This window comes from Aedes aegypti, chromosome 3 (assembly GCF_002204515.2).
Source record: "Aedes aegypti strain LVP_AGWG chromosome 3, AaegL5.0 Primary Assembly, whole genome shotgun sequence".
In the NCBI taxonomy this organism is placed as follows: Eukaryota; Metazoa; Arthropoda; class Insecta; order Diptera; family Culicidae; genus Aedes; species Aedes aegypti.
The window spans coordinates 161,646,545-161,660,881 of record NC_035109.1 but is presented as its reverse complement, the minus strand read 5'-3'; the positions used below and the strand labels follow the sequence as shown (position 1 = coordinate 161,660,881).

Below are 14,337 nucleotides of genomic sequence, written 5' to 3'. Positions count from 1 at the left end.
GAGCCATAGAAAATTCCAGCATAGTGAATGGCCTGTCCAAAGAATCGTCTCTTGGAGTTTCCCAGAGAGGCGGATGAGCTGGAACTGAGTCTGGACAGACCTTTTTTGCGAAGTTGAATATCCAACGGTTGGAGTATTCATCACTCTCATTTGCGGATGAGCGGTTTCGCATGTTGCGAGCCACTCTCCAAAGCGTCGACATTGAAGTTTCTCGTGAGAGGCCATCAACGAAACGCCGCCAATAACTACGTTTCTTCGCTTTGATAAGATTCTTCAGCTTTTTTTCGAGCTTCGAGTACTCTAAATAAAGTTCTGAGGTACCATATCTACGAAAAGCTTTAAAGGCATTAGATTTTTCTCGATACAACTGAGTGCATTCATCATCCCAACCAGGTGTGGCTGGTCGTCTTTTGAAGGATCCACTTGGAACTCGTTGTTTTTGGGATTCTAATGCACTTTTATAAATCAATTCTGTTAGGAATCGATACTCATCCAACGGTGGGAGGGAGTTGAATGATTCGATTCCGAAAGTTACCGCTGATGCAAATTTGTGCCAATCGATATTCCTAGTGAGGTCAAAAGGAACCTGAATTGACTGTTCTGACCTTTCACAATTATTTCTGATGGACGTTATTATGGGTAAGTGATCACTACCATGGGGATCATCGATGACCTTCCACATGCAATCGAATGATAGTGAACTTGAACCCAAAGACAGGTCAATGCGGCTTTCTTTGCCGTCGGATGAAATACGTGTCACTTCACCTGTGTTCAAAATGTTCAAATTGAAATCGTCGCATAAATCATAGAAAATAGCCGCTCTACAATCGTCATAAGATTCGCCCCATCCAGTACCATGTGAGTTCATATCACCCAGTATTAAAACTGGGGATGAGAGCATGGAGACTGCATTCCATAGATGACGGCGGTTTATTGAAACTCTTGGAGGAATATAAACAGAAGCTACGCAAAGATCTTTACCCTTTACGTTTATTTGACAAGCAACGATTTCTATGCCTGGATGGGTCGGGATTGGGATTCTGTAGAATGTATGGCACTTTTTGATCCCTAAAAGTACTCCCCCGTAATTATCATCTCGATCCTGGCGTATAATGTTAAAATCGTAGAAGTTAAGATCATCTTCAGAAGAAAGCCATGTTTCACAAAGTGCAAATATTTCACAATCGGAATTGTGAAGCAAAAACTTAAATGTGTCTAGTTTAGGTTTTAGACTATGACAGTTCCACTGTAGCACAGTGATCATATCTTGTACCTCACTCGATGAATTATCCATCGAAAGATATGATCGCAGCAAGGAGGGGCCACGAGATAGTCAATTCCCTGAGATACTCTTCTATTGCGGGGAGAAAAAGGTCGAGTATGCCTCTGAATGAGTCTGAAACTCCGAGGGCATCACATATGCGATCCACAAGGGCCTTAAAAGTTATCAGTCCTCGCTTGGCCCGGGGGGTTTTCGAGGAAGAGCGAGGGACTTCAGTAGCTTTTTTCTTGCTATCTTGTCTAGAGCTTCTTTTTGAAGTATATTTAATCGGTGGAAGCGGGGGCGGCAAATCTTTGCTACAGCACGGAACGGATGCATCAAAGACCTGTTGCTTCGGCATTTTCAAATTTGCCCCACCTCCTTTGGAACTAGGCAAACTTTTGAGGGAAGATTTCAATACCTTACGGCGCAGTCCCGGAGAAGATGGAGACTTTCTTTTTCCGGGTGCGTGTACCTCCGAAGAATCCCCCCCATCGGTTTCGTCGTCGTACGCTTCGTCGGAAGACAACTCTTGAAAAGAGTTACCAACTGGGATGGCTGATGAAGACTCTTTTGCTGGCGAATTTAAAGATTTCACCATATCCGCATACGTCTTCTTGGAGCGCTTCACAATGGAGCGACTCTCATTTCGAATGCGCCTTTTGTATGCCGGGCATTTCTGCAAGTCATGCAGATCCTTGCTACAGTAGCAGCATTTTTCAGCTTCCTTTGTGCAAGCATCTTCTAAGTGAGCTTGGTTGCATTTGCCACAACGGGGCTTGTTGTCGCAAAAGCTAGCACTATGACCAAGCTGCTTGCAGTTGGTACAATTAAATACCTTCGGCACATATAGGCGCACTGGGTAAAAAACACTATCAATGCAAACAAATTTTGGGAGGACGGAACCAGGAAAAGTCACTCGAAACGAGGCTGACGGCGAAAACACTTTCTTATTTCCTTCCATGGAAACTGATTGCAATTGTTTGCAATCCAGTATAGCCACATCAGGAATTGACCGGTTATCAAAAACGCCTTTGCCAGTCTTTATGTCTTCGCATGTTAGACTCGCGTCAACGATTTTCCCTTCCACCTCTACCTCTCGTGCAGAAATGTAGACGTAATATTCCACAGTAAAAGCCTCATGCTGAGCAATCTCATTTGCTGCTTTGTAACTAGGTGCAGTTACACGCAGCTTGGATTGTTTTACTTGATGAATAACGGTCCCAGGATATTTACGCGTCAGCTCTCGAGAGATCGAGAGCACATTCAAAATCTTACTTTTGCGCCGGAAATAGACAACCCAAGGCCCTGCCGAAGATGGTTGATAAAACCGCGTTCTAGCAACAAGATCTTTAGGAGGCGTATTGTCTCCATCCGATTCGTCCATGCGGGAAAACTTTCAACCGCAACCAAATAAACAAAACAAAAAAAAAGTAAAATGAAAAAAAAAAACAAAAAAAAATGTGAAAAGAAAAAAAAACTTAACTAATCAATGGGTTACTATGTACACACCTCCCCTATACGGGCAGAATAAAAAAAAAAAAAATCAAGAAAAAAAAATTTACCGATCAGTGGACTATTTTGTACCCTACTCCCCTATTCGGTCGAAACAATCGAACCGGGAGAGAGACAGAAAAGAAGCGAAAACAAGCTTGACCTCAACACTGTTTATTCGGAGATGTGATAGCAATTCAATGGATATGGAATTGGTATACAAATTTATACTTATCCGTTTACGTTCGATGTACAGCAGGAGAACGTTCACGCACCGTAGGTAGCAGAGTGACTTCTGCTTTGATGTTGCTCTCGGTGCGGGGGAAAAAAATCAATCACTTAGAGCTGGTTGTGATGACTTTTTTATTGCGGTGGAACGATACTAGTTACACTAGTTCGCTTCCTTCGCAAAGCGCGATCGCCTAAGCACAAATATTGCACTAAACTAGTCGTACTTGGAACTATTACGAAACTACTGAACCAAAAACCCACGCGGGCGGTGGGGAAAAAGGTCAAAAAGTACTTTGCAAAAGTGCCGTGCGATGAGACCGGGAATCAGTCAACCGACTCGTACAAGCGCTAAGCAAGGAATGGTGCATTTGAGTAAATGGAACACCTCAGCATATAAGTTAAAACAGTTAAGAACGATGCTGAACTATCTAGTACTGACGGGAATAAACAACTACGTGCAGATGCAAAGTTTTATGTTGTAAAAGGAGGACCGCAACCGTTATTGGGAAAAGTTACAGCGAAGCAGCTAGGAGTACTTGTGGTGGGATTACCAAGTCAACAGGAAGCGCTGCATCAGGTGAACATCGTTAGACCATTTCCAAGCGTTCAAGGTTTGAAGATTCATATTCCAATCGATAAATCGGTAGAACCTGTTGCTCAACGATTGAGACGGTTGCCTTTTGCAACACTCGACCGGGTTGAGGAGAAGCTAAAGGAATTGGAATCCAGGAATATAATTGAGAAAATTTCCGAACCGAGCTCGTGGGATTCTTCATTGGTGGTCGTTGTTAAGGATAGCGGAGACATCAGATTGTGCATCGACATGCGGCAGGTTAATAAAGCGATAATGCGAGAAACTCATCCGCTTCCAACAATTGAAGATATTAGATGGAAACTGAATGGAGCTCAGGTGTTTTCTCGACTGGATATCAAAGATGCTTTTCACCAACTAGAGCTCGACGATGAAAGTAAACCTCTCACAACGTTCATCACTCATAAAGGGCTTTTTCGTTATAAACGGCTTCTTTTTGGAGTGTCTTGTGCACCAGAAATGTTCCAAAAGGTGTTGGAGCAAATTCTGTCGGATTGTCCAAACACAATTAATTTCATCGATGATATTATTGTAGCAGGGAAAACAGAGCGCGAACATGATGAAGCATTGGAAAAAGTTTTACAAAAACTAAAACAGTGTGGAATTTTGATAAATCAAGCCTAATGCGCCTTCAAGCTGAGTGAAGTTGTCTTTGTGGGTCACCGCTTTAATAAGAATGGATGGACTGCTTCTCCTGACAAAATCGATGCTATTAGAAGTTTCAGATCACCAACCACCGGTGAGGAAGTGCGAAGCTTCTTAGGTTTGGTAAATTACGTTGGATCCTTTATTCCAAATCTTGCCACAATATCGCTTCCGTTACGCGAACTTACGAAGCATAATGTTCCATTCCTGAAGAAGAGCAGAATGCGTTTGATTTCATCATAGATCAAATGACTTGTGTTGGAAATTTGGCGCATTTTGACCCTAAACTGAAGACCCGTGTAGTAGCTGATGCTTCTCCAGTTGGACTAGGAGCTATACTTCTGCAATATTTCGAAGGGAAACTAAGGGTTGTTTTATGTGCAAGTAAAAGTTTAACGGATACCGAAAAACGTTATGCATAAACTGAGAAAGAAGCCCTTGCCTTAGTTGGGGCAGTAGAAAGATTACAGATATATCTGTTAGGTATTCGCTTTGAGTTGGAAACGGATCATAAGCCACTGGAAGCGAAATTTTCACCAAGTTCCACGCCTTGTCTACGTATTGAGCGTTGAGTTTTGCGGTTGCAAGCGTTCTCCTACAACGTAGTCTACAGAAAAGGGAAGTCAAACATAGCAGATCAATTGCCTAGGTCTAGACTATCGCAACCAACTGATAAGGAAATATTTGATGTGGATTCCGACGTGTATATCAGAAGTGTGACAGAAATGGCGGCAGTCGATATAACTGAACTAGAAGAAGTCTCGAAGGAAGATCCTGAATTATCAGCTTTAAGAGAATGTTTGGACCAGGGTGTTTGGAATCACACGGTCAATATCATTAAACCGTACCATGCATTCCGAAATGAGTTAGGAAAAGCTGGATACATGGTGGTAAGAGGTGATAGGTTGATTGTTCATTTTGGTTTGAGGCAACGAATGTTACAATTAGGACATGAAGGTCATCCAGGTAAAACTAAGATGCAACCAATTATGCTTTTCGGCTACGCAGTCTTAATTTTTACAACGGCTTATTTATTTGATGCAACAACGACTGAGAAATACTTGTTGGTGGCCAGTAATGGATGATGCTATAGCTCGCACAGTAGATGGTTGTGAGGGATGTCGTTTAGTGAGTCTATCGGAACGTCCAGAACCTATGCAAAGAAGACAGCTACCCGAGGCTCCATGGTTAGGTGTAGCTATTGATTTTTAGGACCTCTTCTGTCTGGAGATTATCTTTTGGTAATCATTGATTATTTCAGTAGATACAAGGAGGTAGAGATTCTGAGAAAGATAACAGCACAAGAAACAGCCGAGCGATTAGAAAGGATTTTTGTGAGACTTGGTTACCCACGGACCATTACTTTGGACAATGGGCGACAATTTGTTAGTCGTGAGTTTGAGGAATTTTGCAATCGTCGAGGAATTATTCTGAACCGAACAACACCTTATTGGCCTCAGGAAAATGGACTGGTAGAACGGCAAAACCGGTCATCGATGAAAAGATTGAAAATTAGCCAAGCCCTTAACCGCGATTGGGAAAAAGACCTTAAAGTTGAAGTTAGTTCTATGTATTATTCCACTCCACATTGTACAACGTCCAAAACTCCATCAGAACTAATGAGTGGCAGGAATATCCGCACTAAACAGCCTTCATTACGGGACTTGTCATCATCTGTACCATCAACGGAATATAGAGATAAGGACCAGCAAGCGAAATAGAAAAGCAGAGTAGCGGAGGATCAACGCAGAAGAGCAAAAACATCAGATTTAACAGTCGGAGACAAAGTTCTTATGAAAAACGTGCTTCCTGGTAACAAGCTTATTCCTCCTTTTGGATCAAGCGTGATGACGGTCACAGCACGGAATGGTTCACGCGTAACTGTGCAAAATGATGAGACCTGTAAAAGCTACGTTTCTATCGTGAGTCATCTAAAGAAGATAGTAGGCTCATCATTAGAAGAAAAAGAGGAAGATCAATCTCAACAGCCAGCGCAGAGAGTGGAGGAAAATCAGGAACTCGAGCAAGTTTTAGAACCAATAATAGGAGAACCAGGAACGATGGACCATGTGGTTCAACAGGATGCGAGTAATGTAACACTGTTACCCCGGAACAGACCCCATCGAAACATTAGAAAACCTCGTTATTTTGATGATTGTGAGCTAGATTATTGATCTTTGTTGAACTTAAGCTTCTATAAAGAAAGGGAGATGTGATGAGATGTCTAAGGTCTAAGTATTTTTATCTGTGGTCTTTACCAACACAATGATGTATGTAGTACTATGTTACCTTTATATTGATATACTTTGTTTGTTTACAACTGAATACATGATTGATGGTAGCAAATCAGAGTAGTTGGTGTTATTAAGTTTATCTATCACAGCGTTCATCAAAGTTTTCTAGGAATTCCACCAAGGTTTCCTTCAAATGTTTCTTCAATGATGCATTCCAAGTTTTATCGAAAACTAAATGCACCCAAATACATTGGTGGTGCATTCGCGTACCGAATAGAACCTAGAACTTTCATTGCCAATTGGCTATTCTTATATGATCATCGCACGGCAAGCGCGAAATCATACATGGCCAGCATGGTTTTGCTTGGTACACACAGAGCAGCACTTATACATTTTGTTAAATGGATATCCCCATATCCCTTCTTTATTCATGTGCTTTTACTATTAAAAGCTTTTGATAGAAGCTTTCGATTAAACAGAGCTACCAACGTGAAATATTTTTCAAGTAATCGTCCACCCATTAATGACGTCATTGAGCTCTGGGTTGATTTCCCCTCACTTTTATTGGCACGTTGTTTTATGCCTCGAGCTACCCTGCATACCGATACAGGATGTTTGCCTCCAATCAAGGAAGGATTCTCTATCGTTTTCTCTCTCTCTGCGGTCTCTTCATGCTCCCAGCTTCGCTCGGCATTGATTCGGTAGCATATTTTCACGTTGAGAGTGTTTGCATGTGGTAGGAAACAGGTAGCCCTATGTATATCTCTACCCTTGGTGGGTGAAACAATTAATATGCAACACAACAGCAACAACAACAACATCAAAAACAATAAAATCATGCGCCAAATCCGCTCTCCCTCTCGCGCGCGGCGCACGAAAGGACAACGACGGAAGCAGTCCTTGCACGTTCCTCCACCTCCCACTCCCGAACACGGGTCTACCTTGGCAGCCAAGCATAAAGTTCAGGAGCGCAGTCCCGAACAAGGGAAAATTACAACTTGTCTAAGCATTTAAATAAATCGGCTGATGAAAGTAGATATGTTGCTGAAATCAGTTGCGTAATGACTATTACGCAACGCTTTTTCATTGCGCAACTTTTTTGAGTTGCGTAATGAACCATTACCCAACAATTTTCAGAAATTGCAAAATAGTGGTGCATGCATCCCGATACGATTTCGGATACCATCACGTGGTCTTCTAAGAAATGGCAAAAAATGTTGTACTCAACTCGTTGCAAAACTCGCTTTTTTTAGTACTCGCCGTATTTATCCAACTCGGCAAGCCTCGTTGGGCAAATTACTGGTGCCGCAAAAATCATCATTCTGCAACTGATTGCGTAATAGTAGTTTTTGCAATTTCTCATCGTAATAGGCTGATTTTTATTACGCCAATCTGTCATGAAACGGCCTACTTTCCTGCACTGAAGTATGCAGTGCCGGAATAGTCATTACGTAACTGAATCCAGTGCTGTTATAATTCATTACGCAACGCTTTCTCATTACGTAACTTTTTTGATTTGCGTAATTAATCATAACACAACAATTGTTCAGAAATTGTAAAATAATGGTGAATGCATTCCGATATAATTTCTGATCTCTCAAGTGGTCTTCTACGTCGTCGGAGACATCGTTGGCAATATTAGAAATGAACAGCGATTTATAAGCATCTCGGTCGATATCAGTGCTGGTTAACATCATTGGTTCAATAGTGGAAGACGTTTGTAACCACGAACTTTCTGCAACAGGTTGGTCGTCATGGGCATCACTCAGAACGACAGTTGGTCGCGAGGTGCTAAAGGTTTCCAGGCGTTGTACCAGTGAATTCAGCAAAGTTTGCATTTTCTTCATTTCAAGCTTCAGGAATCCAATATCCTTTCCTGCTGGTTCTTCGTAGTCTTTAATGTGTATGCGCGAACGTCTAGATTCGAATTCGTTTCGGCATCTGTTGCAAACCCAGAATATATTCTTGTTGTTGCAAGCAAGTCCTTCTTGTACTGAAAGTCCAACGCAAACAGCATGATAACGGATGGCTCCATCGCAAAATGCACTACATCTAACGACTGGATCTTTGCAGGTGATATTATAGTTACATTCATAGCAGATTGATGAGTTCATGTTATTGTTTTGTATTCCTTTGTTTCGGAAACTAACTGCCAACTCTTATACAGATATCACACGTTCCCAGAAGATGTTTATACAGTGGCCCAATTTCATATTCGTACAGGATACTGATTCCACATCAAGTTAGTAAAAAACTATTAAATGAAGTATTGAGCTACAAATACTTTAACCACATTGAAGGTAATAGGTGTCATCTATTGTTTGCCAATCACAAAATGTTTCCATTTACATTCATCTTTGGATTAATAGAAAAGTATTGAATTGATGTCTAAAATTCATCCAATTCCATATTCGTACACCTACCAAAATTCAAACCTAGGGGGAGGACAGCATTGCTCTGAGCAGGCTATGCGACATCGAGCAAATTTGAGTTACTCACAATTGCTCAGAAATCAGCAACGAAGCAGCCAATGCATGTCTCCTACCATAGCCATTGTAATGCTCTTACTGTAGACATGCTTCAAATTGCATCTGAAAGGTCTGGTACAGGAGTTCAATACATTGAGATTCGAAAAGAGCAGTTCTTATCGATTATCGTTTCGAATACTTAAAGTGCAATTATGCGCTTATTTTTTAAATATCTAGTACGGTCTGTCTGAAGGCTGACTAATTGTATTAAAGAATTGAAAAACTTGGCGTTCGTAAAAAAAAATATTACCTCTACTACATTAAGGCAGTAATTGACAGTCATGTGGTGAAACACTTTCTTAACATCAATCAATTGATTGAAGGCTCTTTCAAACAGATCAGTATATTTGCCGCAGTTCTGTTCATTAGTAGAAACTTGCCTACAACATGTAGTTTTCTATGATTTTTTTGAGATTAATTTTAAGAAGTCGTCACAAAAAATGCAACGGAATCATAGCAAAGTTTGTTTCATTTTAGAGGAGATTTACTGCAACTAATTAATTTAATAAAGCCTCTAAAGCACGCGCCAGTATGATTCAGATAAAAGCCCAGCTGTATTCAAACTAATCTCAACGAAAGTGATTTCATTCAAATATTCCACTTAGAAAAAGACCTCTGACTAGCATTTCCGAGTCCGTACGACATTACGCGAAAAATTTTCACTGCAAAACAAACAAATCGGCACTTGGTTGCTATGCTCACACGAAGCCGAGCCAACCGAGTTACTCAGAGTTACTCAAAAGCTACTCGCGGTGTAGCTCAAGATCAGTAGGCTGTCCCGCCCCTTGATTCAAACGCACAACGTTCAAAACTAAATTTAGAAGCTCTATTTGATTACTGAAGTGCTTTATTATGATGTTCAGATGTAGTGAAATACATTTGGACAATTTATTAGTGGACATATATAAAATTTAGGTAAAATTATGAGAAATGCCAGTTTTCCAATGATTTTTGCTATAAAATCCAATAATTCGAACAATTACGTTTATTTTTGTCATTAGATCCAATCTATAGATTACACTCGTAAGCTCTGATAGAAATTTAGTTGAAATTTATACACTTTACAGAAATCATAAACAGTTTTTATCCCTTTTGAGTTCAGAAAACTGTTGTGCCATAAGTTCAAAACTCTTCTAAAATGATATTTTTATTCAATGTAAACCAAATTTTCATTCTAAACAACAGGTAAATGTTAATTTCGAATTTGTCTGTAAAAATAATTTGAACTACGAACTTCGTTTTACAATAAAGTACCCTAAACTACGCTGTACATACCTCCACATAATTGATGTCATCGTAATATTCAATTATCTTTGAAATAATATTTAAATTATATTCAAAATAGCACCCTATTTTGCAATTTATTGATTTTATAAGAAAAATACAAAATAACTTGAATGAGCAGAAAGCATTGATACACTATTTAATAGAATATATCCTGTTGTTTTCATCATTTTAAAAACACGTTTGTGTTGCGGTTATGGCAAAAATATTTATTCTATAAATCTCTATAATCATGTTTGGTAGTAAAATGTAAATTAAAAATGATAATTACGCAATGTTTTGATAGGAAAATTAAATATGGATTATGTATATACATTTAGGAGCCAAACATAAAGAAATTGACTAAAATTTTTGGTTTTGGATTTGTTATAAATATTATATTACCTTAGATTCAAAAGTATAAGTTGTCGATATCCACTCTTAGCTACTGTAAAACTGATTATAATTTTTTGAAACTTGTGCAATATTCGCAATTATCATTCTTAAGGAAGTGATGATGAAAAAAATGCAATTTATTGTTCGACTTACCGAATATTTTAGCAAAAAACATGGGAAAACTGGTATTTTTCTTAAATTTACTTAAGTTTCAAATATATCCGTTTATAAATTTTCCAAATGTATTCTACTGCATCTGAACAACACAACGAAGAGCTTAAGTAGTCATCTAGTTCATTAAAAATTAGTTTTGAATGCTGTATATTTCTTTTTTGTTAGGTGTACGAATATGGAATTGGGTCAATTATAGACACAATCTCAATACTTTTCCATTATTCCAAAGATTTAAGCAGATGAATACAGTTTGTCATTGCCAAACAATAGATGACACCTATAACCTTCATTATTGATAAAGTATATCGAAGTCCATGCACCATTTAATAGTTTTATACCAACTTGATATGAAAACAGCGCCCCGTACGAAAATGAAATTGAGCCACTGTAGGTAGGTATGTAGAAGGCTCGAACAATGACAAACACGAAACAATTACACGGGCAATGACTAGTGCAGATAGAATCCAATCGTAAAGTATTTTGGCATTTAATTGGTTTCTTCGATGCTTATGGACGGAATGACACGTGAAAATGAATGTAGTTTGAAAAGAAACCATGGAAGAGAATTTTCCTTCAATCTGATGTGTGTTGGGAAGCATGTTACTCACATGATGCGTTAAATCATTGATATGCATGTTAATTTGCCTGGACATAACAGTTTCATGAATTTTTAGAAAACGTTTCGGAACAGTCCATCGCGCATAATCAGTTTTTATAATTAGTTAGTAATAACTTGTTTTCCTCTTTCAATACCAACATTTTCTTCTAAGGATTTTTCAATTTTTTTTGATAATTTCTGAAAGAGCTTAAAGCCAGGGTCCAATTTCTTCTTCTTTCTGGCATTACGTCCCCACTGGGACAGAGCCTGCTTCTCAGCTTAGTGTTCTTATGAGCACTTCTACAGTTATTAACTGAGAGCTTACTGTGTCAATGACCTTTTGTGCATGCGTATATCGTGTGGCAGGTACGAAGATACTCTATGCCTTGGGAAGTCGAGAAAATGTCCAACCCGAAAAGATCCTCGACCGGTGGGATTCGAACCCACGACCCTCAGCTTGGTCTTGCTGAATAGCTGCGCGTTTACCGCTACGGCTATCTGGGTCCAATTTATAGATTTTATTTTCAAATAAAAAAAATGTTCCTTAATTGAGAAAAACGGTTTCTTATTAATTTTTAATACCATGACCCCACAGTTATGGATCAAATAGTGTGGAGTCCAACCTATAAAATTCAATAAAACGACATGGAAAACGTAAAATTGTAATTTAAGAGCACGAATTGAATCGTTTCAAATTGGAACTTCGGTTAGTCATCTGGTTTGAGTGTAATATTTACATAGGATTGCATAAAAATTGAAAATTGTACCGATTTCCGAAAACCATATTGTGGATCAATTTTCATATCATGGATCAAATTTTGACATATTACGGATCAGTGCGTAAAATCAAGTGATTTTCAACTCAATACATCTGTATTGCATGATTTGACGAAAGTTAACAAAGTGTCACATATTACTGCAAAAAATAACAGTGTTGGAGCTGGGAACAAGGGTAAAATGTCCTTTTTTGTGATACCGCATTGTTGTAACTGAGACATGAACTGTTTTCACTCCACACCATGTTTTCCACCCATTTTTGTCTGCTAGAAATCGAAATTGACAAACTATGATGTTTTATTAGTTTTATCCTTAGTGCTATTGTCTGAAAATGTCGAATCCAATGCTTAAAATGGCAGAAATCTACATTCTTTGGAAGTGATCCATAACTGTGGTAAACAATCATTTCCTGGTCCATATTATGGATCACTAGTTATAAGTGCAAATATTCGGTATTTAGAATCAACAATCAAGAAAAATGTTTTCCAAAGATGAATTGTGTGTGTGTGTGTGTGTGTGATACAATCCACCTCCCACTGGCCGGCAGTGCTTTTATGGAAGAAAATTGTATGCATGTATTTAATGATACCCTTCGATATCTTTATATCTGCAGACAATTTTAGCCCAGGAGATGAAAGGTGATAGCTCTACTGAAATTCCAACGACCCATTTCAAGAATGGCAGTAAATACACACACATTCTGAGGTCATTTTTATTTACAGTAAGCCCCGCATAAAAACATCCAGATATCAAATGGATATATGCAATGTTTTTACACTTCCCGAATCGAAAATTATATTTTCGACCCTGGCACGTATTTAGTTTGAATTGGTAATAAGTGAGTAAAGTAAACAATAATAAAGAACGATTTTACCAGGATGTGAAGCAGTTTTTCTCCGTCGCTGCACTGGGGTTTCCGTAAAACACTATACACATTTTCACTGCACTCCACGCGTAACACGTTCGATCCTGACCGCATCACCCGCCCCGCAGGAGCAAGCGTCGCAGTCAAAGGAACACACACTACTGCAAAACAGGGGAAAAAATTCTCCGGCAACGAAAATACGCGCGAATCCGTCAGAAAAATCAATCGGACGACGCAAAACCGAACTGTCCTGCTTGGGCTTCACGAAGCACTACCCAGCAAGGCGCTCCAAAACAGGGGAAAAAAAAAATCCAGCAACGAAAATACGCGCGAATCCGTCAGAAAAATCAATCGGACGACGCAAAACCGAACTGTCCTGCTTGGGCTTCACGAAGCACTACCCAGCAAGGCGCTCCAAAACAGGGGAAAAAATTCTCCGGCAACGAAAATACGCGCGAATCCGTCAGAAAAATCAATCGGACGACGCAAAACCGAACTGTCCTGCTTGGGCTTCACGAAGCACTACCCAGCAAGGCGCTCCAAAACAGGGGAAAAATTCTCCGGCAACGAAAATACGCGCGAATCCGTCAGAAAAATCAATCGGACGACGCAAAACCGAACTGTCCTGCTTGGGCTTCACGAAGCACTACCCAGCAAGACGCTCCAAAACAGGGGAAAAAAATTCTCCGGCAACGAAAATACGCGCGAATCCGTCAGAAAAATCAATCGGACGACGCAAAACCGAACTGTCCTGCTTGGGCTTCACGAAGCACTACCCAGCAAGACGCTCCAAAACAGGGGAAAAAAATTCTCCGGCAACGAAAATACGCGCGAATCCGTCAGAAAAATCAATCGGACGACGCAAAACCGAACTGTCCTGCTTGGGCTTCACGAAGCACTACCCAGCAAGGCGCTCCAAAACAGGGGAAAAAATTCTCCGGCAACGAAAATACGCGCGAATCCGTCAGCAAAATCAATCGGACGACGCAAAACCGAACTGTCCTGCTTGGGCTTCACGAAGCACTACCCAGCAAGACGCTCCAAAACAGGGGAAAAAAATTCTCCGGCAACGAAAATACGCGCGAATCCGTCAGAAAAATCAATCGGACGACGCAAAACCGAACTGTCCTGCTTGGGCTTCACGAAGCACTACCCAGCAAGACGCTCCAAAACAGGGGAAAAAAATTCTCCGGCAACGAAAATACGCGCGAATCCGTCAGAAAAATCAATCGGACGACGCAAAACCGAACTGTCCTGCTTGGGCTTCACGAAGCACTAC

General features: G+C 40.0%; 1 protein-coding gene across 1 annotated transcript in view; it reads left to right on the top strand.

The window, feature by feature from the left end:
* The window catches only part of LOC5578456 (acetylcholinesterase), a 385,351-nt gene that overhangs the window by 210,494 nt on the left and 160,520 nt on the right, over window positions 1-14,337 (top strand). The window lies entirely within an intron of this gene.